The sequence below is a fragment of the Chinchilla lanigera genome, unplaced genomic scaffold (genome assembly GCF_000276665.1).
Source record: "Chinchilla lanigera isolate Chin_1 unplaced genomic scaffold, ChiLan1.0 scaffold00100, whole genome shotgun sequence".
Taxonomy (NCBI): domain Eukaryota; kingdom Metazoa; phylum Chordata; class Mammalia; order Rodentia; family Chinchillidae; genus Chinchilla; species Chinchilla lanigera.
In genome coordinates, this window is record NW_004955501.1 from 6106942 (window position 1) to 6110932 (window position 3991).

The following is a 3991-nucleotide window of genomic DNA, read 5'->3' on the forward strand; positions in this document are numbered from 1 at the left end:
ATTAAATATGCAGCATATTACATCATTTTGATAGTCAGATCTACCCATTTTTTTTTTTTTTTTTTTTTTGGTGTTATACCTAAAAACCAAAATGCAAAGAGATTTTCTGCTATTTTTCTAGAAACTTTAAAGATCTCGGAGAACTCACGTTATCATTACACAATATGTGCCTTAAAAGTCTTCACTGCCTACTAATATAGCTATTGTAATAATCTTTTAGTATTTCATGGTTTATCTTTGTCCATCCTATTATTTTTAACCTACATCTTCCCAGCAGGTTTCTCATAGACAATGTATAGTTAATTGATCTTGCTTTTTAACTCATGCTTGCTTTTGAACTAACTAATGTGGTCACATTTAAAGTGGTTATTGTTTTACATTTGCTCCATGTGTTGTCTACTATCATCTCCTTTTCCACGTTCTATTAAACGTATTTTTAATAGTTCTATTTTTCTACTACTTTTATATCTCTTATATCTACTTTTTAGTTGCTGTTCTATAGTTATAATATACATCTGTACTTAACCAGTCTAACTTCAAATAATAGGTTTATGTGGGGTACTTTCTTTGTATTAACGTTTTACCCTCTACTTTTACATATGATACATACACTATTTTCCCTTCACAAAATCCTATCGAACAATTAAAAATAAGAAAAAAGTAAATTTTATTCTGCTTTCATGTGTTTCACTGACAGTATTCTTCAATTCTGTAGATCCAAGTTTCACCTGTACCAAGAATTTCTTTTAAACATTTTTTATACAGCAGATACACAGATGTTGTATTTTCTCAGCTTTTGTTTCAGTGTACCTTCATTTTCACTTGAAAAATGTTTTGCTAGTATAAATTTGGGGTTGACAGCTTTTTCTTTCAGTAAAATTGTCACTCAGTCCTTGTCTTGCTTGCATTCTCTGTTACTCATCTGTTTCTATGCTTTTTCCCACTTTCAAAATTTTTTCTTTGCTCCCCTTTTCCCCTTTAGTTTAAATGTGATACACCTAGATATCTTTTCCATAGGTTTTTATGCAGAGGGGAGGGGAAGTACCCTGCTTGTATTCTTTAAGCTTCTTGGATCTTTGTTTTGGCATTAATTCTGGAAAATTTCCTCAAAAATTTCTTCTGTTCGCTCTTCTGGGATTTCAACTATGCATATATTAAAGTGACTAGTTCTAGTGTTTTTTTAGCATGTTTTTGTGGCACAGCTGGGAATTTCTGTTGACATACCTGTAAGTTCTGATTCTTTTCTTAGCTGTGACACATCTACCAGCTCAAAGGTTTCCTGCATCTCCTTATTGTTTTTCATTTCTAGCATTTCTTTTTGATTATTTTAGTTTCTATCTCTGTTGAATTTACCCACTTGATCCTACATTTTGTCTGTTTCTCTGTTTCAACCTTTAACATACAGTTTAAATTTCCTGCTGTGTAAGTGCATTTCTGACAACTGCTCTTTCTTTTAGGAATTTCTGTTTTCTTTCTTTCCTTTTTTTTTTTTTTTTTTTACTTTCTCATATGCCTCTCAAAAATTTTTTGTTTGCTGAAAACTAGACATGTTGTATAGGATAGCTGAGATAGAAGCCTCTGCGTAATCTTATGTCTCTCCCAGTAGATTTCTGTGATTATGTTTACTTATTCAAAGCTTCTAAGCACGGTGGCAAAGAGGGATGCAGTCTGTTGTTCTGACTGAGGTTCAGTCTAAGTTATATAGCACGTACGGCCTTCTTGGTTTTCCAGAACCTGCCCTGACTGTAGTTTTTTGGGTTCTGGGCCCTTCTCCCATGCATAATATTCTTTCTTGTTTCATGTCCCTCTAGCTTAGTGAATGTTCACAGTAGGGCCAATAAGCTTGCCTTTCCCTCTACAGATTAAAGTTCTGTTCCAGAAGAGAATCAAAGCAGAAGAATCAAGCAGTTTCTTAACCTCCTGAAAAGCCCTGCTGCTATTCCCCTCCACTAGGCCTGAATAACAGACACTCCCCAGGGTGGGCTCTTCCCAACCTTTTCTAGGCATATAACCAGTGACGTTTGTAGATAAACAGCAAGATAGTCAATCTTTATCAGTTTATTAGCTATTTTAACTGAACTCTTTTCAGCTGACAAAACCAAAGGAGGGCAATTATGCATATTTTAGAATAGAGTTACAATTATCTGCTATAAAAAGGAAACCTTCAAAAAATAAAACAACGCTGTCAATCACACCTACAGATTCAGTGGGTGATATCTAAAGCAGAGATGTCCAGCTTTTAAATTTCTGAGACGGGGTCTCATTATGTAGTTTAGTCTGGTCTTGAACTTGCTTATGTAGCCCTGGCTGCCCTCAAACTCATAGCACTCATGGTGATCCTCCTGCCTCAGCCTCCGAAGGGCTGGGATTACAGGTGTGCACCACCACACCCTACTAGCTTTTAAATTCTGCAAGCCTGATTTATCCACCCCCTTTTCATTGCTATTACTACTTCTGGGTGCTTTGACCCGAGTATGGTGCTTTTCTGTCTCCCTGGCACTTTTCTTGGTCTGTATTACACCTCTGTTGGCCCAGACCTGCCCCAAGCACAACTTCCTGTGACTGTCAATAAATGTAGCTGATGAGTACTTACTAAAAAAATATATAAATAAATAAATACAAGAGCCGGACATAGCGATACATGCCTGTAATCCCAACACTTGGGAGGTTTAAGGCAGGCCAACCGGAACTTCATAGCAAACCCTGTCTCAAAACAAAACAAAAAAAGGGAGGCTTTAAGGATCTGATAAAGCTGAGAAACACTGAATCAAAAGCATATTTCCAAACAATTCCCCTTTAGCCACCATCAAACCATCACCACTTTAGAAAAGGGGGAATATCTACTGTCTCTCATTGGAATACAAATGCCATTATTTTCCAAGAAATGAATTCTAGTCTTAAGGTCCTTTACACTCTTGTTTCTTAATAACTGACTCCTCGTTTCCTCCCTTAATATGTCCTACTTCCTGCTTTCAAACAAGTAGAAGGCAATGCTTTCTAAATAAAGACTTAAACGTTTACTGAATGCACTGTAACACTAATAGCCCAGGCCACGTTTGAGAAACAGCTGCTTAAACATTACTTCACATTATATTTAAAATATTAACAAGGTTTTATGTCATACCCTAAATTAAGCCAAACACGAAGCACTTTCCAGAAACCAAAGAACTGAGATCTAGTGTTTTCAGGATACTAAACGTCTGACTAGTTTCTATAAATCTTTTCTATTTAAAGGAAGTCCTGTTTCACATTCCCTTTAACCCACAGATTACTGATAATATACTGGAAAATCTGACCGCTGTAAATCATTTCCTCAAACGCTGTAATGTAGATGTTACTCCAAATCCGTAAGGTGAGAAAAAAAATACTGAGAAAAAGACAATCAGGTCCTGAAGAAATATCCTGAAATTTTACCTGTTTTCGAAGATACTTTATTCGAAAACGCTCAGAATAACCCAAAGCTACTGTATAAGAGCATTCACAGAGGATGCAAGAGCTTCACGTAGATTCTTTAGGCGAGGTAGGGCAGGGTAAAAGGAAAAAAAAGAAGCGAAAGGAAGGGAGAAGCAATTATTTTGGGAGCCCACCAATGCATTAGGGGAGATTTTTACTGCACTCTCCCAACAACGGCTAAAGGAAACAATCTCCAGACGAGTTGTGATTAACTAAACACCCCACAATAAAGGAGAAATTCAAAAGGCATTCTTCTCAGGTGCAGCATGTCTCAAAAACGCGTCTAACAGCCCCCCTCCGAGGGATCAAAGTCTGCCCGCACTCCAAAGGCTCGGTTAGGAAGTTAAGTCACAGCGGCTGGGCAGAGCCCACCGCGAATAAACTTTGCAGGAGGCAAAGCCTCGGGGAGAGCTCCGCTTGGGAAAGGGCAGGACTGGAGAAGAGCCGACGCAGCTGCTCCCGGCAGAAGGGAACGAGCCGGGCAAGGAACTCTCCGCGGGCCGCGGGCGGAGCATCCCGAAGAGCTGCGCGAGGCGCC

The 3991-nt window shown here is 38.2% G+C and overlaps 1 protein-coding gene across 1 annotated transcript in view; it reads right to left on the reverse strand.

The window, feature by feature from the left end:
- Positions 1-3991, reverse strand: part of Dnajc13 (DnaJ (Hsp40) homolog, subfamily C, member 13) — a gene marked incomplete in the record, with an annotated part of 131018 nt that overhangs the window by 126535 nt on the left and 492 nt on the right.